We start from the raw sequence: 22,281 nt of genomic DNA on the forward strand, positions 1-22,281 counted from the left end.
CTAAGTATTTGGCTTCATTTCTGAGTTCTCTATTCTGTTCCATTGGTCTCTGTGCCTACTTTTATACCAGGATCATGCTGTTTTGGTTACTATGGCCTTGTAATATGATTTGAAGTCAGGTAATGTGAAGCCTCCAGATTTGTTTTTGACTTAGGGTCGGTTTGGCTATTTGCGCTCTTTTTTGGTTCCATATGAATTTTAAGATTTTTTTTTTCTAATTCTGTGAAAAATGATGTGGGTATTTTGATAGGAATTACATTGAATCTTTAGATTGCTTTGGGCAGTATGGTCATTTTCACAATATTGATCCTCAATCCATGAACATAGGATTTATTTCATTTGTTTGTGTTATCCATGATTTCTTTCAGCAGTGTTTTGCAGTTCTTCTTGTGGAGATCTTTCACCTCCTTGGTTAAGTATATTCATAGGTTTTTAAAATTTTTTTATTTTGCAGCTATTGTAACAGGGATTGAGTTCTTGATTTGATTTTCAGCTTGGTCATTTTGATGTGTGGTAGTGCTACTGATTTGTGTACACTGATGTTGTAACCTGAGACTTTACTGAATTAATTTGTCAAATCTTGGAGTTTTTTGGAGGACTTTTTAGGGTTTTCTAGGTATGTAGTCATATCATTGGCAAACAGAGAAAGTTTGACTTCCACATTTCCAATTTGGATGTCTAGAAATTTTTGTCTTGTCTGATTGCTCTGGCTAGGACTTCCTGGTTGTGTGCTGTTTTAATCCAGACTGATGATTTTGTGTTTTAGTTAAACATTTATTTCCTTTATATTTAGTATAAACATTGATCTATTTGAGGTTAAATTCATCATTTTGTTTCATGCTTTTTATGTGTCTTGCCTGTTTTATGATTATTTTCTCTTCTTTATTGTCCTCTTTTAGATGATCATTTTTATTATTTACTACTTTTCATATTTATGCACTTTTATTTTATTCTTTTTGTGGTTAATCTAAAAATACCAACATGGATCCATTAACTGTTAAAGTCCAACATTAACAACAGTGCTGATCTCTTCTCAGACAATATAAGTCTTGGAATTCTAAAGCAATTTATCCCTTTGAAATTTATTTGTTGTTTTCTTGTCTTTTAACTCTATGTATTTTGAAATCTGACATTATATTACTGTTTTTTGAAATAGAATGATTATTTAAATGTGTTAATATCACTTACAATTTCCTTCAGTTCTCATCTGTTGGGCACAAACTTTCAATGTTTTGCCTAATAATGACTTTATTTCACTTTCATTTTTGAAATATATATATATATATATATATATGATAGATTATAAATCTAGGATGGCAGTTATTGTCCTTCTCCTTTTGACTGTATTGTTCCACTGTTTTTTGGGCTTCCATTTTGAGAAGTCAGCTGTCTACCTAACTTTTCTTCCTTTAAAAGATATTTGTCTTTTTTCTTGGCAGATTTTAAGCTATTTTTACTTTTCTTTGGTTTACTATAGCTTCACTATGATATGTTTAGGTATGGATTTCTTTTTATTTATTCATTTTTTGGGGGATTCACTGGGCTTCCTTGAATATGCAGTTGTCTTTTATTAGTTCTGAAAAATCCTTCATCATTAATTCTTCAAATATTATCTTTGCCCTATTCTTTCTTTTCTCCTTCTGGACCTCCAATTGATGTATGTTAGATCTTCTTACCATATCACCTTTGTCATGAGAACCTCTTCTATTATTTTTATCATATTTTTTTCTCTTCTTCATCATGCTCGATTACTTCTGATCTATCTTCTTATTTCCTACTTCTCCCTTCAGTTTCGTTTACATTACTCTGTTGTTAAAATCAATCATTGAAAAAAATCTGTTTGGAATTTATATTTCCTTTATTTAAAAATGTATTATGTCACTTTTTATTTTTTTTCCTCATAGGTTATTGAGGTACAGGTGGTGTTTTTTTACAGAAGTTCTTTGGTGGTGATTTGTGAGATTTTGGTGTACTCATTACCAGAGCAGAGCAGTATACGTTGCACCCTATTTGTAGTCTTTTATCACTTGCCCTCCTCTCATCATTTCCCCCAAAGCCCCAAAGTCTATTGTATCATTCGTATGCCTTTGCATCCTCATAACTTAGTTCCCACATATCAGTGAGAACATACAATGTTTGGTTCTCTATTCCTGAATTACTTCACTTAGACTAATAGTCTCCAATCTCACCCAGGTCACTGCAAATGCCATTAATTCATTCTTTTCTATGGCTGAGTAATATTCAATTACATATATATATTATATATAGTATTGAATTACGTGTGTGTGTATATGTATGTGTGTGTGTGTATATATATATATATCTCACAGTTTCTTTATCCACTCGTTGATTGATGGGCATTTGGGTTGTTTCATGATTTTGCAATTGCAAATTGTTCTGCTGTAAATATGCATGTACAAGTATCTTTTTTGTATAATGACTTCTTTCCTCTGGGTGGATACTCAGTAGTAGGATTGCTGGATCAAATGGTAATTCTAGTTTTAGTTCTTTAAGGAATCTTCACCCTGTTTTCCATAGTGGTTGTACTAGTTTACCTTCCTACCAGCAGTGTAAAAGTGTTCCCTGATCACCACATCCACACCAACATATACTGTTTTTTGATGTTTTGATTATGGCCATTCTTGCAGGAGTAAGATGGTATCACATTGGGTTTTGATTTGCATTTTCCTGATCATTAGTGATGTTGAGCATTTTTTCATATGTTTGTCAGCCATTTGTATATTTTCTTTTGAGAATTATCTATTCATGTCCTTAGCTCACTTTTTGATGATTTTTTTTTTTCTTACTGATTTGTTTGAGTTTGGTGTAGATTCTGGATATTAGTCCTTTGTTAGATGTATAGATTGTGAAGAATTTCTACCACTCTGTGGGTTGTCTATTTACTCTGCTGACTGTTCCTTTTGCTGTGCAAAAGCTATTTAGTTTAATTAAGTCCCAGCTATTTGTCTTTGTTTTTATTGCATTTGCTTTTGGGTTCTTGGTCATAAAATCCTTGCCTAAGTCAATGTCTGGAAGGGTTTTTCCAATGTTGTCTTCTAGAATTTTTATGGTTTCAGGTCTTAGATTTAAGTCCTTAATCCATCTTGAGTCAATTTTTGTATAAGGTGAGAAGTGAGGATCCAGTTTCATTCTCCTACATATGGCTAGCCAATTATCCCAGCAACATTTGTTGAAAAGGATGTCCTTTCCCCACTTTATGTTTTTGTTTGCTTTGTCAAAGATCAGTTGGCTGTAAGTATTTGGGTTTATTTCTGGGTTCTCTATTCTGTTCCATTGGCCTATGTGCCTATTTTTATACCAGTGCCATGTTATTTTGGTGATAATGCCCTTATAGTATAGTTGAAATCAGGTAGTGTGATGCCTCCAGATTTTTTCTTTTTGCTAAGTCTTGCGTTGGCCATGTGGGCTCTTGTTTGGTTCCATATGAAGTTTAGAATTGTGTTCCCTAATTCCGTGAAGAATGATGGTGGTATTTTGATGGGGATTGTGTTGAATTTGTAGATTATTTTTGGCAGTATGGTCATTTTCACAATATTGATTCTACCCACCCATGAGCATGGGGTGTGTTTCCATTTTTTTGTGCCATCTATGATATCTTTCAGCAGTGTTTTGTAGTTTTTCTTGTAGAGCTCTTTCGCCTCCTTGGTTAGGTATATTCCTAAGTTTTGTTTTGTTTTGTTTTGTTTTTGCAGCTATTGTAAAAGGGGTTGAGTTCTTGATTTGATTCTCCACTTGGTTGCTGTTGGTGTATAGAAGAGCTACTGCTTTGTGTACATTAATCTTGTATCCAGAAACTTTGTTGAATTCCTTTATCCATTCTAGGAACTTTCTGGAGGAGTCTTTAGGGTTTTCGAGGTAAATGATCATATAATCAGCAAACAGTGACAATTTGACTTCCTCTTTACTGATTTGGGTGCCCTTTATTTCTTTATCTTATCTAATTGCTCTGGCTAGGACTTCCAGTACTATATTGAAGAGGAGTGGTGAGAGTGGGCATCCCTGTCTTGTTCCAGTTCTCAGAGGGAATGCTTTCAACTTTTCCCTATTCAGTATTATGTTGGCTGTGGGTTTGTCATAGACGGCTTTTATTACATTTAGGTATGTCACTTGTATGCGGATTTTGCTGAGAGTTTTAATCATAAAGCAATGATGGATTTTGTCAAATGCTTTTTTCTGCATCTGTTGAGATGATCATGTGATTTTTGTTTTTAATTCTGTTTATCTGGTATATCACTTTTATTGACTTGCGGATGTTAAACCATCCCTGCATCCCTGGTATGAAACCCACTTGATCATGGTGGATTATCTTTTTGATATGTTGTTGGATTCATTAGCTAGTATTTTGTTAAGGATTTTAGCATCTGTGTTCATCATCAGTCTGTAGCTATCTTTTTTGGTTATGTCCTTTCCTTGTTTTGGCGTTAGGGTGATGCTGGCTCCATAGAATGAATTAGGGAGGGTTCCCTCTTTCTCTGTGTTGTGGAATAGTGTCAAAAGGATTGGTACCAATACTTCTTTGAATGTCTGGTAGAATTCTGCTGTGAATTCATGTGGTTGTGGACTTTTTTTTTGGTAATTTTTAAGTTACCATTTCAATCTCACTGCTTGTTATTGGTCTGTTCAGGGTATCTATTTCTTCCTAATTTAAGTTCGGAGGGTTATATTTGTCTAGGAATTTATCCATCTCTTCTAGGTTTTCTAGTTTATGTGTGTAAAGGTGTTCATAGTAGCCTTGAACCATCTTTCATATTACTGTAGTGTCAGTGCTAATGTCTCCCATTTCATTTATTATTGAGGTTGTTTGGATTTTCTCTCTTCTTTTCTTGGTTAATCTTGCTAACGGTCTATCAATTCTATTTATCTTTTCAAAGAACCAGCTTTTTGTTTCATTTATCTTTTGTATTTTTTCATTTCAGTTTCATTTAGTTCTGGTTATTTCCTTTCTTCTGCTGGATTTGAGTTTGGTTTGTTCTTGTTTCTCTAGCTTCTTGAGGTGTGGATGTCAGTTAGAATGTCAGTTTGTGCTCTTTCAGTCTTTTTGATGTAGGTGTTTAGGGCCACAACCTTTCTTCTTAGCCACGCCTTTGATAGGTTGTGTCATTATTGTTCAGTTTGAAGAATTTTTAAATTTCCATCTTGATTTTGTTTTTGACCCAGTGATCATTCAGGAGCAGGTTATCTGATTTCCATGTATTTGCATAGTTTTGAGAGTTCCTTTCGGAGTTGATTTCCAGTTTTATTCCACTGTGGTCCAAGAGCGTGCTTGATATAATTTCAATTTTCTTAAATTTACTGAGGCTCATTTTGTGGTCTGTCATATGGTCTATCTTGGAGAAAGTTCCATGTGCTATTGAACAGAATGTGTATTCTGTGGTTGTTGGATGAAATGTTCTGCATATATCTGTCAAGCCCATTTGTTCCAGGGTATAGTTTAAATCCATTGTTTCTTTGTTGACTTTCTGTCTTGATGACCTGTCTTGATGACATCTAGTGCTGTCAGTGGAATATTAAAGCCCCCCACTATTATTGTGTTGCTGTCTATCTCATTTCTTGGGTCTATTTGTAATTGTTTTATAAATTTGGGAGATCCAGTATTTGGTGCATATATGTTTAGGATTGTGATATTTTCCTGTTGGACAAGGCTTTTTACAATTATATGTCCCTCCTTGTCCTTTTTAACTGCTGTTGCTTTAAGGTTTGTTTTGTCTGATATAAGAATTGCTACCCCTGATTACTTTTGGTGTCCATTTGCATGAAATGCCTTTTTCCACCCCTTTAGTTTAAGTTTATGTGGTCCTTATATGTTAGGTGAGTCTCTCGAAGGCAGCAGATGGTTGGTGAGTTCTTATCCATTCTGCAGTTCTGTATCTTTTAATTGGAGCATTTAGACCATTTACATGCAATGTTATTATTGAGATGTGAGGTACCATTCCACTCATCATGCTATTTGTTGCCTATGTACCTTGTTTTTTAGTTAGTTTGTTTGTTTTTGCTTTTTAAATTGTATTTTTGTTTTATAAGTCCTGTGAGATTTATACTTTAAAGAGGTTCTGTTTTCATGTGTTTCCAGGATTTGTTTCAAGACTTACAGCTCCTTTTAGCAGTTCTTGTAGTGGTGGCCTGGTAGTGGCAAATTCTCTCAGCATTTGTTCTTCTGAAAAAGACTGTATCTTTCCTTCATATATGATGCTTACTTTTGCTGGATACAAAATTCTTGGCAGGTAATTGCTTTGTTTGAGGAGGCTGAGGATAGGGCCCCAATCCCTTCTAGCTTGTAGGGTTTCTGCTGAGAAATCTGCTGTTACAGATTTTCCCTTATAGGTTACCTGTGCTTTTGTCTCACAGCTCTTAAGATTCTTTCCTTCACCTTAACTTTAGATAACCTGATGACAATGTGCCTAGGCTTCTACTTTTTGAATTCTGTAGGCTAGTGTTAATTCCAATATTTCAAATAATTGTGCAGATCTTTCTACTGTTTATTATTTTAGCTGATTTTTTGCTCATGTGGTCTTGTCTGATAGTCTGCTGAGTTAATTTTTGTTCTGGACTTCGTATTTGAAAAATTATTTGAAGAAGTAATTTGAGGCCTTCAGGTAACATTTTCTTTTCTTCTAAAAGGTACATGACACTACACATTCAGTACCACCCTTATCTGGCTGCAAAGCTTGAGCCTTCCAGTGACACAAAGCTAAAGGCTGTACAAGAGTTGGTTCCCTTCTGATTCATCCTGCTCTGAGGTTGCAGATCTTTGGCATCCCAACTTAAATTGGAATCTTTATCCTTCTGGCTTCAGGGCATCTCCAAAAGTGAATCTCAGTTTTGAAGCATTTTTCTTCTTTCCCCTTTATCACTAGGAAAAGGCTAGACTTACCTCTCTGGCTTTTTATTTTCATTAAAGGTTTTAGTTCAGTAATTTTCCATTTCTTCTTTATTCTTTGATCCCTTTAAAGAGAAGCTATTTGGAATTTGAACAACTTTTTTGGGAAGTTTTATCCAAAATTTTGGGAGGGTAAGTTCAAAAACATCTAGTCTGCAAGTATTTGAACTGGAAGCTATTAGTATTTCTAGGTCTAGATTCCAGGAAATAAAACAGCATAACTGGTGGTAGGCTTGCAGGAACTAGAGCCAAGTTTTGTTAATAAGACAATAAAAACGGAGTAGCTACTATCTGTAAGTACCTCTGTTAAATGCCAGGAGAGGATACAGAAATGAATCAATCAGAGTGCCTCTCCTCAAGGCACTCGGGACTGGATTTGAAAGACATTGTAGATGCATGAGCACTACGCTGCCCATAAAAGCAAGATGTTATAAAAGATATATGTGAACAAAGTTCTGTGGAAGCTCACTTCTGCCTGGTGACACTTGGGAAAACTTCAAGCAGAAGTGTTCTTTAAACTGGTTTTTAAAGGATAGATATGATAGGTATGTTATAGATTGGAGAAACAGCAAAGGCAGTAGTTAGCAAATGATAAATGCCTAGAAGAAATACAGAGGAGTCCCATTTGGTTCATCTAAGCATGTTTTAAAATTTTGTTTTTTAAGACAGGGTCTTACTATGTTGCCCAGGCTGGCATGCAGTGGTGTGATCTCAGCTCACTGCAACCTCTACTTCCTGGGCTCAAGCCGTACTCCCACCTCAGCCTCTTGAGTATCTGGGACTGCAGGTGCATGCCACCATGCCCAACTAATTTTTAAACTTTTTTGTAGAGATGGGGTTTCGCCATGGTGCCTAGGATGGTCTCAAACTCCTGAGCTCAAGCAATCCTCCAATCTCCACCTCCCCAAATGCTGGGATTACTTGCATGAGCCACAGTGCCTGGCCCATTTAGACATTTCATACTCTCCTTTCTGCCTCTAATTTGTAAGTCATGGATGTAGGCCTTGTTCTGAGGGAGAATTCACACCAAAGTGTATATGACTGTGCTGTTAAAATGCTGAGAGCTGAAGAGGGTCTGAATAGTTGGGGCATAGGGGGGTGGGTGGACCAGTGCACATTTAGGACCAAATGACATTTACATAATAAATGAATGAGGCTGTCTCAAGTCTCTAAAAAGCTCATTCGAAAAGGCATACTTTAAAAGGGTTTATTTTCCCCATAGACTGTCAGAAAATCAGCTTTGCAGATCTTTATAGAATGTTAACTTTGCAGAACGCCCACCGTTCCCATGTGTTTACTGCGACAAGTTTCTCTTGGCTCTGATTGTGTCTCTGGCTAGGAAGACTGAGAGACTGACTCATCCTTCTGTTGGCAACCCAAGGTTTCCTGAAAAATACATGTGGGGAGGGAAGTTTGCAAACAGATTTTGCATTTTGAAGTCTAATTGTTACTGGAGCAGCAGTTCTTATATCCATAGGCTGGCATTTCAGTCTGAGTTTTCATTCTTGCTGTGAAATGCCCACAAAATGGGTTTTCCCCACTATTTATAGGTCCCATACATTCAGCCTTCTCTGAACTCAAAGAAGGAGCTACAAATGGAGAAGAGGTTCTTGCATTCTTTCTCCTTCTACATTTATTTTAGAGGGACTATCTCAAACATACAGCTAAGAATAGAGAATAATATCATACCTATGTACTGACTACTCCAGTTTTATCCAATTTTAACACAGTGTCCTACTTTATTGAACTTTGTTTTAAGAAATTAAACATTCCAGAGAAATTGAGACCTCCTGTGTAATGGTACCTAACACTAGTACCCTCTCTTCTTCCCCAAAGATAAGTACTGTCATGAATTAGAGCATCGTTTCCATGCATGTTGTTTTAGACTTTTGTTACATATTATTTATGTATCCGTAAATACTATAAAGCACTGTGTTATAGGCTATCAAGCTATATAAGTGGAAAAATGTTACTGATGTAGTTGGACTTATTTCTGTCTATCTTTTCATTTTATTCTTCTCTGCCTTCTACTGGCCTGATAATATTTTCTGTTTTTGTTTTTTTACTCAACTCTTTTGATTTAGAAACTGTAGATGATGTTCCTGGTTTTTTTGTTTTGTTTGTTTATTTGAGAAGGAGTTCCACTCTTGTTGCCCAGGCTGGAGTACAGTGGCATGATCTCAGCCCACTGCAACCTCCACCTCCTGGGTTCAAGCAATTCTCGTGCCTCAGCCTCCCGAGTAGCTGGGATTACAGGTGCCCACCACCACATCTGGCTAATTTTTTGTATTTTTAGTAGAGACGGGGTTTCATCATGTTGGCCAGGCTGGTCTCAAACTCCTGACCTCAGGTGATCCACCCGCATGGACCTCCCAAAGTGCTGGGATTACACACATGAGCCACCATGCCTGGCCAATATTTCTGGTTTTTAAGTGCCCATACTTAATTTAAAAATATTTAACTACACTTAAAAAAAAAGACATTTTTATTCTTCTCCCAACCATGGATAAGGACTTTATGCATTGAGATACTTATACTATTTTTTTGTTATTATTATTTAGAATTTTAGTTTGCCCTTTAACACAAAAATATCAGATTTTAAAGGGAGATGTTTAATTAAATTTACCAACATATTTTACGAATTCCTGTGTGTTTCATTATTGTTTCTTCTATTTCATATCTCCCATTTATGTTTAAATACATCCTTTTGTAGGCCTTTTAATAAAAGTCTGTGTGTAATAGACTCAGTGTTTGAACATTTTAAATGTCCTTATTTTGTTCTTTCTCCTAATTGATACTATGGCAAATAATACCATTTTAGATGGATACTTTGAATATATCACTCAGTTTTCATCTGGATCAGTTGTTGCTGATAAGTCATGGTCAGTCTAAATGACAATCTGGGAAATATTTTTTCTAGTGTTCCTTTGATAATGCTTCAATTCAGGCAACTCCTCTTTTTTATTGCTTCATCTCATTTTTCTTTTCCTCTGAATTCCAGAGCAAATGCTAAAGTTTGCCCTCCATAACGATGATCTTCTTTCTGGTTCCATCAGTTCTACTCTTTAACTCCTAGTGCGGTGGTAACTTTTATTTTTATGTTATAACTGTCTAACAAATCATGCCAACATTTGGTAGTATAAAACAATGACCATTTAATTATGCTTGCAGATTGTGTGAGTCAGAAATCTATAAAGGGCACACAGAGAGTAACTTGTCATGACTCCATTATGTCTGGGGCCTCGTCTTGAATGGCTAAGGCTGGTTTAAATGGCTGGGGGCTAGAATCTTCATTCACCTGTGCAGTACCTGGCAAGGAAGGCTCACTGGCCATCCTAAGTAGAAATGTCAATCAGAACACCTATTTGTAGCCCATCTATGTGGCTTGAGTTTCTTCAATTCATGGTAACCTCAGGGTAGTTGGACTTCTTCCATCTTCCCTCTGGACTCCAGTGTAAGTGTTCCTAATTCAAGGCAGATGCTGCATGGTGATTTATGATCTAGCTTTGGAAGTCACATAGCACCTCTTCCATCATACTCTGTTGGTCAAAATGTGCACTGCACAGAATGGTTGACACTGGTGACATGTGACTGTGGTCACTGGAAATGTAGTTAGCCTGAAGTGAGACTTCAGGCAAGTGTAAGTGCAAGACACATTCTGAGTTTCAAGGACTTAATATTCAAGAAAGAATGTAAAATATTTTATTATTAACTTTTAAATTTATTGCATGTTGAAATAATAATATTTTGGATATGTTTGGTTAAATAAAATATGTTAACATTAATTTCACCTGTTTCTTTTTACTCTTTCTATGCAGCCACTAGAAAATTTAAAATGACACACATGGCTCACATTATGTTTGTGTTGGACAGTGCCGGGCAAAGCACCCGTTCGGATGTAAGAGGCAGGAATGCATTCTGCACTTCTTGAAAGCAGGACTGTAAAAAAATTTGTGGTCAGGTTTTAAAACCATGACACTGTTTCTCATTTGCTGCTTAGCACCTCTCAACTCACTCATTTCTTTTTTACATTCATCTTCCTATTTCATTTTCTTGTCTGTTTGCTTCATCCTTTTATCTTTTCATCTAAATCTGCTCTCTCCCTAGCACTTCGTTCCCGGTTCACAAAGGCTCTCTCTTCAGTAATTTTTTGAGAAGGAAGAAAGTTTCCTTCTGAGAACCATGCCTTTCAGAAAGTATTGTGCACATAGCAGTCTGCTCACCTTTCTTTCATCTGCTTAGTTGTTTTGAGTTTTGCACTCTCTGCCTGGACATGGAAAGACGCCAAACAGATCAGAACAGCCTCTTTCCCTCCTCATGGAGCAGCAGCACAGGATAAAGAACTGGCTGCCCATTTTCTGGTCGGCGCAAGGACTCAGTCAGAGCAGGGACAAATGAAAACAGACGGATTCAAAGTGCAAGCCAATCTTTGATCATTGTTGTCTGTTTCATGAAGGGTAGGTAAACAAAGTACACCAGGAGCTGAAGCTGGATACATTTTTCCGTGTTTAGTTAATCTGCTTTGTAATTTGCTTCAGCTTCTCTTCTCCCAGATTCTTGCATCAGATTATTAATCAGTCAATATACATATGCATTTTTGCATTTGCCTATATTTGAATAAGATGTCAGGAGAGGCAGCATTAAGAGTTCTATCCAGATGACATTTTGTACCAGAATTAAGGGTATAGTTTTTAATAGAGCCAATATTTTAGAGCCGTTTTAGGTTCATGGCAAAATTGAATGAAAAATACAGTTTCCATATGCTCCCTGCCCACTGGCCCCATACTCAACCTCTCTCACTATCAACGTCCTGCACCAGAGTGGTATATTTGTTATAACTGATGAACATACATTAATACATCATTATCACCTAAAGTCCACAGTTTATATTAGAGTTCACTCTTGGTGTAGTACATTCTTTGAGTTCGGACGAATGCATAATGATGTGTATCCATCATTATAGTATCATACAGAGTAGTTTCACTGCCCTAAAAACCTCTGTGCTCTACCTATTCATCCCTCCTCCTCCATCCAACCCCTGGCAAACACTGATTTCTTTACTGTCTCCCTTGCTTTCTTTTTCCAGAATGCCATGTAGTTGGAATTATACAATATGTAGCCTTTTCAGCTTGGCTTTTTCACTTAGTAATATGAATTCAAGATTCCTTCATGTCCTTTATTTTATTTCATTTATTTTAGAGACAGGATCTTGCTTTGTTGCCCAGGCAGTGGCATAATCATAGCTCACTGCAGCCTTGAACTCCTGGACTCAAGTGATCTGCCTGCCTCAGTCTCCCTTGGAGAAGTCCTACAATCTGCTGCCTGCAAGTTGGAGACTCAGGAAAGCCAGAGGTGTAGTTTGATGAGGCAGAGAGACCATGGTGCAGATTCCAGTTCAAGGCTAAAGGCCTGAGAACCAGAAGCTGCGAGGACAGAAGATCGATGTCCCAGCTTGATCAGTCATGCAGAGTTAGTCCCCTTATTCTACCTTTTTCTTCTGTTCAGGACCTCAAGGGATTGGATGAGGCCCACCCACACTGGGGAGGGCCATCTGTTTTACTCAGTCCACCAATTCAAATGCCAGTCTCTTCCAGAAATGCCCTCACAGACACATCCAGAAATTGTGTTTATCCAGATGTCTGAGCATCCCATGGCCCAGTCAAGTTTCCACATAAAATTACCCATCACAAGCTGATGGAACTAGGCCCACACACAATAGGGAGGGTCAGGGCCATCTGTTTTACTCAGTCTACCAATTTAAATGTTTTTTATTTGTTTGTTTGTTTTTTGAGACGCAGTCTTGCTCTGTTGCCCAGGCCGGAGTGCAGTAGCATGATCTCATATATTTGAATAAGATGTCAGGAGAGGCAGCATTAAGAGTTCTATCCAGATGACATTTTGTACCAGAATTAAGGGTATAGTTTTTAATAGAGCCAATATTTTAGAGCCGTTTTAGGTTCATGGCAAAATTGAATGAAAAATACAGTTTTCATTCAGGTTTCACTGCAACCTCCGCCTCCTGGGTTAAAGTGATTCTCATGCCTCAGCCTCCTGAGTAGCTGGGATTACAGGCATGTGCCACCATGCCCAACTAATTTTTGCAATTTTAGTAGAGGTGGGGTTTCACCCTGGCCTCAAGTGATCAAACTCCTGGCCTCAAGTGATCCACCTGCCTCGGTCTCCCAAAGTGCTGGAATTACAGGCATGAGCCACCACACCCAGCAAAATCTTAATCTCATTCAAAAGCACCCTCACAGAAACACCCAAAATTGTGTTTGACCAAATATCTGGGCTCCCCAAGGCCAACTCAAGTGGACACATGCAATTAACCATCACCTCAATTGTCTTGGTGTGCCCAGGGCTGAAGGGTTTCCCAGAGTGCAACTTCTAGTGTTAAAGCTGGGGACATCTTGGTACAAGTTGATCATCATTTGTTTGTGTGAGTCCAAAAATGCAAAAAAGTGGAAAGAGAAGAAATTGAGGCATAGAGACACATGATGTGTCCAGGAGAACTGGAAGTTTTGGGTCTGGAGAAGTAGGATGGTGTGTAGCAGATATGAGCTGGAATGGTGGTCAGGAGCCATGTGTGGAAGGGATTTGAATTCATGCCAAGAAATGTGTCGTTTATCCGGCATGTAATGAAGGGTTTTAAGCAAGGGAGAGACACAATCAGATTTGTATTTTAGAAAGGTTTCTGACCTGCCTTCCCATACTGGGCAGAACATTCCTCTGATTCATTACTCAAATGTCAACCTAAATGGGCTCTGGAAAGGCTAAATAAAAATTGCATCTGTGAGAATTGTCAAGTGTAATCCTGCTCTTATCTGCAGTGACAGCTGAAATCAGGAGGTGTGGATCTAAGCCAGCTAGACTGGTACATGCTTCAGTCTCCACGGAGGCAGGACCTCTTCCTCTCCGTGAGGTCCATTGACAGCCAATGACCCTCTCTACTTTGCAAGTAGGGTAATTTACAAGGTATACCAGGTCAGGAAATTGCTGTCCACAACCCCTGTCCTCAACATCAATGGCTTTCTATTGTACCGAGGATAAAGTCTAAACACTGCAAAGCTTCTAACTTTCTCTCCAACTTTTCTCACTGAGGTCTAGCTAAAAGACCTGTTGAACTTGTCATGCTCCTCCCAACCTCAGGACCTTTGCATCTGCTCTTTCCTTTGCTGCACCATTCTACTATCACTCCTCACAGCACTGGTCCCTCCTAATATTTTAGTTCTCAGCTTCAAAATTGCTTCCACAAACAAGCCCTCCCTTAACCCTTATCCAGATAAGTCACTTCTCTTATTCTTTGTCATAGCACCTGTTTATTTTCTTCCTGACTTCTTTGGTGATCTGTAATCACTTAATCTACTAATGTATTTAATTATCTCTCATCCATCTCCCTTACTAAAGTATAGGCACCATAGAGGCAGGGATATCGGCTGTCTTGTTCACCTTCACATCCCCAATGCCTAGAATGTTGATGGCTTAGCACACAATAAACATTTTGGTAAACGTTTGCTGATTAAATGAACAATGCAAAAATGACACCTAGGGTCTAGAGTTGATGAGAGCCTTCTCGTTATCATTACTGTTAGAATGTTCACTGTTAAACATACCTAACAGACAGGAAAATAGGAGAGTAAGTGATAATTACAATGCCATCATTTTAGTACAATTTTGTGTATGTAAAAATTATCTCATTTAATGAGAAATGAACAGGAGACCCATGTTGTTTTCCTAACTTTGTCATCATTGTAAGTACTAGTATTTTCTTCTGTAAAATGAGGGGGTCGGATCATTTAATGTCAAAGGACCTTTCCATGTCTGATCTTCCACAACAATGTAACAGACCGTCAGAATGAGTAATTGTCCTGTGGTGACAGCTACTATTGTGAGCATGTGGCATACATTACCTCCACTCTTTAAGCTGGCCTGCTAAGGTGGGCATTACAACACCCCATTTTCTAGACTAGGAACTGGGTTTCAGAGAAACTAAGTACCATCCCACAACCAAACAGCCTGAAGATAACAAAAATAGGACTTAAACTCAGGCCTGTGCTATCCCCAGACCCCTTATATTTTACCATACCATGGGGAGTAAATACTATGTGCCTTAGGATGTTTATTTCCTTTCTTCAATAATAGATTTTCAGTGCCTAGAATATTTCCTGACACAGACTAGGCACTCAATAAATATTAGTTGAAGGACTGCATGCATGATTGAATGAATGAAATCAACCACTTAAGTATTAGTATTAGTGTGTCATTTCTTAATGGCATAATGCCTAGGACATACTCTGGCATGTAGCAGCTGCTTGACGAATATTTAATAGTTTGTATTTTTATTTAGAAAAGAAGGAAAGATAAGTATTTTCTTTACAGGAGTATGAGGTAGATAACAGAGGGCCTACAGGAGGACCAGAAGGACTTCCTAGACCAGCGATTCTCAACCAGGAGTGGCTTTGCCCCCAGGGGACATTTGGCAATGTCTGGAGACTTTCTTGGTTGTCACATTGGAATTGCTACTAGCATCTGGTGGGTAGAGGGCGGGATGTTGCTAAACATCCTGCAGTGAACTGAACAGCTCCCCCAACAAGAATTATCTGTTCCCAAATGTCAATAGTGCCAAGATTGAGAAACCCTGTCTTCACCTGGTGAGGAAAAGTGAGTAACAGTGACATGAAGCAGTGCGAAAGAGTTACTTCATCTTTTTGCCTCTGAGTGCCAGTAACTGCAAAAAGGACAAATGGAAAAGAGAAACGAGGGTGGGAGAATCAGAAAAAAGATTTTCCTCTCAAATCACTTTTACAATGGGGTATGTTGTGTGGGGATATTTAACACCATTTTAAAATAGATGTGGATAGTGATTGAAATCCCATCAATAGGTTTTTAGGCAGTTAGAACGTTACTTTGGAGGAGGCATTCTTCATGAAGAGTAGCCTCAGTGGCCCTTCTTGGTTGGCAAAGGAGCAGTGATGGAGGCGAGGGCAGGGAAAGGAGGTCATTATCTTGGCCTGAGTCTGTCAGAAAGAAAAACTTGTGACAAAGGCTTTTGGGAAGGTGGTTTACTTTGAGACCTCAGGGATCAGGAGGAGGGGAAAGGGAGCATGCAGGGGGAAGAAGGAAAAGCTGATTAAGATTGCATTCTCTAGTTGGTCACTGCTGCGGATGGCTAGGGCTCAATTCTATTGAGACCTCAGGAGCAGAAGAGAACATGCCTCATAGATGTCCACCCAGATACCAAAGAGTGGAGCATTTATCTGCGGGCTCCCGTGCCCCATGGGTCCAGTTATCTCATGGTCGTTAACTTTGTCCAGTCCCCAGGTTATACGTGTGTGAGTGAATGCTGGGTGGGTTCCCACAGGTGGCTCATGCTGAGGCTTTAGAGAAGCCCAGAAGCAGAAAGTGAGAGATTCATAATAGAGCCAAGGCTTGGCACTGCCAGGTTATCCTAGCACAAAGCTGATTGCCCTAGCACATGGTGGGGTAAAAGGTGGGCCAAGGAGGACAGGCACAGTGGCTCATGCCTTTAACCCCAGCACTCTGGGAGGCTGAGGAGGGTGGATCATGAGGTCAGGGGTTCAAGTCCAGCCTGGCCAAGATGGTGAAACCCCGTCTTTACTAAAAATACAAAAAAAAAAAAAAAAAAAAAATTAGCCAGGCATGGTGGCAGGTGCCTGTTATCCCAGCTACTTGGCAGGCTGAGGCAGGGAATTGCTTGAACCTGGGAGGTGGAAGTTGCAGTGAGCCGAGATTGCATCACTGCACTCCAGCTTGGGCAACAGGGAAAGTCTCTGTCTCAAATAAAAAAATAAAAAGGCGGGCCAAGGAATAGGAAGTAAAGCGTAAGAGATGTCTGACACAGCCCAGTCCTCACACTGCTTGGGCCAGACAGCCTTGTGAAGGAGCCTCATCAAGACTTGATACAGGACCAGGTGCAGTGGCTCATGCCTGTAATCCTAGCACTTTGGGAGGCCGAGGCATGTAGATCACTTGAGGCTAGGAGTTGGAGACCAGCCTGGCCAACACAGAGAAACCCTGTCTCTACTCAAAAGAAAAAAAGAAAAAAAAAAAGCCAGGTGTGGTGGTGCGTGCCTGTAATCCCAGCTACTTGGGAAGGCTGAGGCACGAGAATCGTTTGAGCCCAGGAGACAGAGATTGCAGTGAGCTGAGATGACATCACTGCACTCCAGCCTAGGTGACAGCGAGACCCTGTCTCAAAAAAAAAAAAAAAAAGACTTGATTTGTTACAGGAGGGTTAGCAGAACAAGCTATATTCCTTGCTGCTATAACTAGGCTTGAGGCAGGAATTGATGTTCTCTTTTATCTCCCCTTCCAGAATCCCCTATGAGTGATTTATTTAGTCAGTCTAGGTTGCTTGGCTGGTGGGGTAACCCAGACCTTAGTGACCCATCCGTAGGGATCTGAACTCTAACTTTTCTTACCATTGCATGGTGGTAGTTGCTACTTTTTCCCCTTTACCATTATCTCTTGGTGAAAAAGCACTAAGAGCCTCCCAGAGTGTCCCCTGCATTTTGTACATACTCCTTTCAGACCGCATTATATAGCAGCAATCCCAGTTTCTATGATAGGGACAATTATCTTTGCCAGTCTGGTTACTTTTTTCCTTGCCTGCTGGTCCTGCTGGCATGAGAAACTCAAAATGACCAGGTGGTAGTCATAGCTTCAGTTCAGTGGAAACTTATTGTAATCTTGCTAGAACCTCTCCTTTGTTGGGAATCACAACCTATGATCCAACAGAATTTAGAGTAATGGAGGCAGGAAGCACACATTTTGCAAGAAAGTCATTGAGAATAATGGTGAGCGAGACCACTGCTATTTCTGTCTCTTGGTTCCTGAATATGTACATTCTAGATATTGGGGACACTACATCAGGCATGACCCTTGGCTCATTGTATATATTGCATTCTGGAGGAAAGAGCCCCAGTTATACAGGTGTTGTCCCCAATCTGGCACTTACTCTAAGTCTTTAAAAATAATTTCATTGTTCTGTATGTTGGTGTCTTCCAGATTATGTGGTATATGGTAGTTACATATTCATACCCCTTCTTTGTTATAAAAGGTATTCCTTGGTCTGAATCAATATTGTTCGAGATTCTATGCCAATAAACCTGGTATTCTTTAAGACGTTGCATGGAGAGCTGCAGGAAGCACAACAGGCAGGTTAGTCAAACCCCTATATGAATTAGGTGACAATTCCCTGCTAGGTGGAGGGGTCCATTGTAATCATCCTGCCACCACATGGCTGGTTGGTCTTCTTAAGGGCTGGTACCACATCAAAGACTCAGCATCAACCTCTGCTGGTGACAGGACAAACATTTAGCTGCATCAGTAGTCAGATTCACACTGATAAGAGGGACCCTATGCCATGGGGCCCATTTGTAGCATCCTCCTTTGTTTCTGTGGCCTCTCCATTCATGGGCCCATTGCCCAAGCACCAGAACATCTAGAGAGAAGCTGGCTGCCTCAAACTAAAAAATGGCAGGTGAATGCTTCCTTTGCCATGTATATTTTTGGTGGGCATTCGTGTGAAATACAAAGTTCTGCACACTTTTTCCTCCTCCCATCAGCCCTTCCTCAGGCCTTTCCTCTGTCCTTCTGACCTCTGATCTCCCAATCTTGCTCCTTTTGGCCTCTTTATCAATCAGCCAAAATGTTTGCCACTACCCAGAAGTTTATGTGTGGTCTTACCTCATCCCACTTCTTCTTCCACTCAAACTTGACCATCTAGGTTGGTGAGCTCTGCTCAATGGGAGGATTTACCTTCCCAGATGTCCTTCATGACCACCCCTGAGTGGAGATGTGGGCAGCAGCATTCCTGCTTTGTTTAGCGTCAGCATAAGTGAGCCCATCCATCTGTGAAGTAGGCCTCAGTTTTTCCTCCTCTATCTGTTAATCATAGGGACCCCTCTGTATTCTGCCGTAGGCCATGAGTATAAGTTGAGGAGGTGGCACTGGTGTGTCAAAGGTAGCAGTATTGCAGGTTTGAGCTTCCTATTGAGGCCACCTCTGAACCCTCTTGGACCCAATTCTGAATATACATATAATGTTCAACATGCCTTAGTGCATCTGAAAAATATCAGTTCATAATACTCAGCTCCAGTCTCATAGTCACTTGCGATTCTGTGGTCAGGAACTCAGGCACACCCAGCAGCATGACAAGCTCTTCCCAGCAAGCTATTCCCTGCTGCAGACGGTATAGCTTTGATCTAGAACTCTGGGGGTTTGAGCTGAAACTCCCCTGTGGTAATTACCAGAGAATCCACAGGGTATCCTCACTCCCTTCAGAATCTTCTAGCTATATCAGATCTCCCAGTCATATGGCCTGAGTGGTAGGAGCTCAATATAAATTGGTGTGAATGCCAGCTTGGACCTATTAGAGAATCCTCTCTCACTTGTGTCCTGCTCAAAACTGGAAGCCTTCCAGCATATCTGATAAATGAATTGGGGTAATATTCCTAAGGACTATACACACTGCTTTCAAAATTCCAAGAACCCTACCAAACCTTAGTGGTAGAGATTGCAGGGTACAGCAACCAATCTTACAGGGAATAACCTAGCAAGTCTTAGACCACTGACTGCCTGGAAGCATCACCAGTGTGACCAGCCCCTGAATTTTCATGGCTTTTATCTCCAATATTCTGGCAGTGTGTGTTTTCCTTGGGTATCTGAAATACTTGCCACTTCTGGCTCATCAGTCCAGTTAGCATGATGTCATTCATATCGTGGGCCATCGTGATGCTTTGTAAATGTCAAGACAATCAGATCCCTGCATACTCTACTAAGAGAGCAAAAGCATTAACATTGCCCTAGAGCAAGGCAGTCAGTGTGTACTCCTGTCCTTCCCACAGAAAGGTGAGCTGCTTTTTATTCTCCTTACTGATGGGGTTTGAAAAGAACTTATTTACCAGCTCAGTAGCCACAGTCCTAGAGCCTGAGGCTGTGTTTATCTCTTTCAGTAAAGATACTATATCTGGCATAGTGGTTGCGACTGAGGCTATCATTTGGCTTAGTTTAAAGTAGTTCACCATCATCTACTATATCTATTTCGTTTTTGCAGAAGCCATGTAGATGAACTGAATACAGAGATGTGATGAGGACCATCACACTTGCACTCTTTCCATCTTTGAGGAAGCCAGTAATATTTGCCATTCCACCCAGGAGGCAGAATGGATTATAATTTGCTGTCTTCACCAGGGTGAAGGACTGTTTCATGGACCTCCACTCACCCTTTGTGCTTTAACAGCTCTTTCTCCACAGACCAGGAAATGAATGAGATGTCCTGTCAGCTGCTAGAAATAATTATATACTTGATAACTGGTAAACTAGAGGGTAGGTCTATGGATACAATGGACCCACTGTGAGATAATTTGGGCCAGGGCATCACATGATCTTCCACATCCTCACTCTAACTGGGAAGGTGGGGGCCACAATGGCATGCTGGGTCCCTTATCATCAGTTTTAGCCTAGAACTCATATCTAAGAGTGCACACATACAGTTATTCTGGGAAGTAGCCACAGATCCCTTTGGGGAAGGACTGGAAGAATATTGATTTCTCCCAGGGAAGCAATAGTTCCTGGGTCTGTGAACTGACTTAACTCTGGAAACTGTAGGAGGAACAGTGATTTTCTGTTGCAGCAGTTGACATTGGCCTCTGCTCATCAGATCTCCACTTTTTCTGTTTTGAAGTCAGATTACACCCTAACCAGCTACCCATTTATCTTACCAGCCCCCCAGGAATACTATGGCCTAACAGGCATTACCATCAACCTCTGAGGCCATCCTTGTTGCCATGCCAGTTGCTGCCTGTTATGTTAACACATCTTTCTCATCTCTGACCAAAGTGATTCTTGCTTTGTGGGAATCCTGTCACATCCATTTACTAGAGAGCCTAGTTCTATGCAGCATTTTCTAGTGTCAATCCAGGCCAGTGGGAGACAGTGGCCACTGAGCTTCTTAAAAGTGCTAATGCCTCTGTCATCAGTGGATTTTTATTGCCTTAGTAAAGAAGCCTCCTTCATGCATTTCCAGGGAAGCTGTCACACTTGTGGTGGGCTCTCTGGTCTCACACAGTGAGTCCTTCTTACATTCCCACTTCCCTGGCTCTCCTGACTCTTCCTCCACATGCTGCCAAGGCAGACCCAGTGTCTCAACTTCATTTGCTGAAGGCTATTGTTGAGTGAAAGTTTGGAGGAGCCATTCCAGCAGTAAGTACAACTGGCTGTACCTGAGTTTAGCAGGATATTAAACCCTGAGTCAGGGGAGAGTACTTCTACATCAATAAACTCTCCCAACACAGCCTTATATTCTTCTTGTCACTTTTCCCTGCCCCAAGCCTTCGAGATACTGGGGCATTTGCTCCCTAGTTTCTGTTAGTACATATTAGCCAGTTCTTGAAATTCTTTGAGTTATGTGGACTATTCCTTCCTAAAGTAAGGACTCTATATCCCTGTTCTGTTCAAACTGAAGCTGGACCCTGGTTATTGTTCTGGAGGCAATGAGGGAAGATGGAGGCAGATCTTGGAGAGGACAAGAATCATCCTGCAAAGGTTTATGTCAAAGGTTGGCCAACTACAGCCCGAAGACGAAATCTGGCCCACCACCTGTTTTTCGAAATAAAGTTTTATTGGAACACTTCCACGCTCATTTGTTTATGTATTGCCTACAGCTGCTTTCAGACTAAAACAACGAAGCTGAAAAGTTGTGATAGAGGCTGTATAGTCTGCAAAGTCTAAAACATTTGTTACCTGGCTCCTGACAGGAAACGTTTGCTCACTCCTGCTTTGTCCGAGAGCCAATGGGTAGTAGTCCATTGAGGATTTATGCTATCTGTCTAAGAAAACTTAAAAAGAAGAGAGTAATTAGGTGGGCAAGGAAGTGGGGCATGCACTGGTAGAGAACAAGACTGCTTTTTGTTCACCCTTCCAGCACTGCCATTTACTAACTGAGATCTTGGGCAAGTAATTCAGAGTACTAGTTCCTACCCTTCCTGCTTTAGAAAGTTGTTGGAAAGATCAAATAAGACAATGGACATAAAACCGCCTGGCAAACTGCAATGTGCTATAAAAATGGGAGGTATCATTGTTTGCTCCTCAATATCCTGACCTTCCAACCCACAGCAAGGGAAAAAAATTCTTCATCTGTAACGATGTAAGAATGTTTGTGTGTGAAATCCCTCTCTGCTCATATCACTCTACAGAGATCTTCCTTATGCAGGTTTAGTTTGCAGGCCCTGCTTAGAGGGCTGGAACACCCAATTCCCTTTGCCAGGCTGGGTTGCACCTTCTGCTGCTGCCAGTCCCAGTTCCTCCCATCGGATGCACGAGTCACCCATGGGCTTTTCAGAGACCTATAGCATCTATGA

This window comes from Rhinopithecus roxellana, chromosome 5, assembly GCF_007565055.1.
Source record: "Rhinopithecus roxellana isolate Shanxi Qingling chromosome 5, ASM756505v1, whole genome shotgun sequence".
Classification (NCBI taxonomy): Eukaryota; Metazoa; Chordata; class Mammalia; order Primates; family Cercopithecidae; genus Rhinopithecus; species Rhinopithecus roxellana.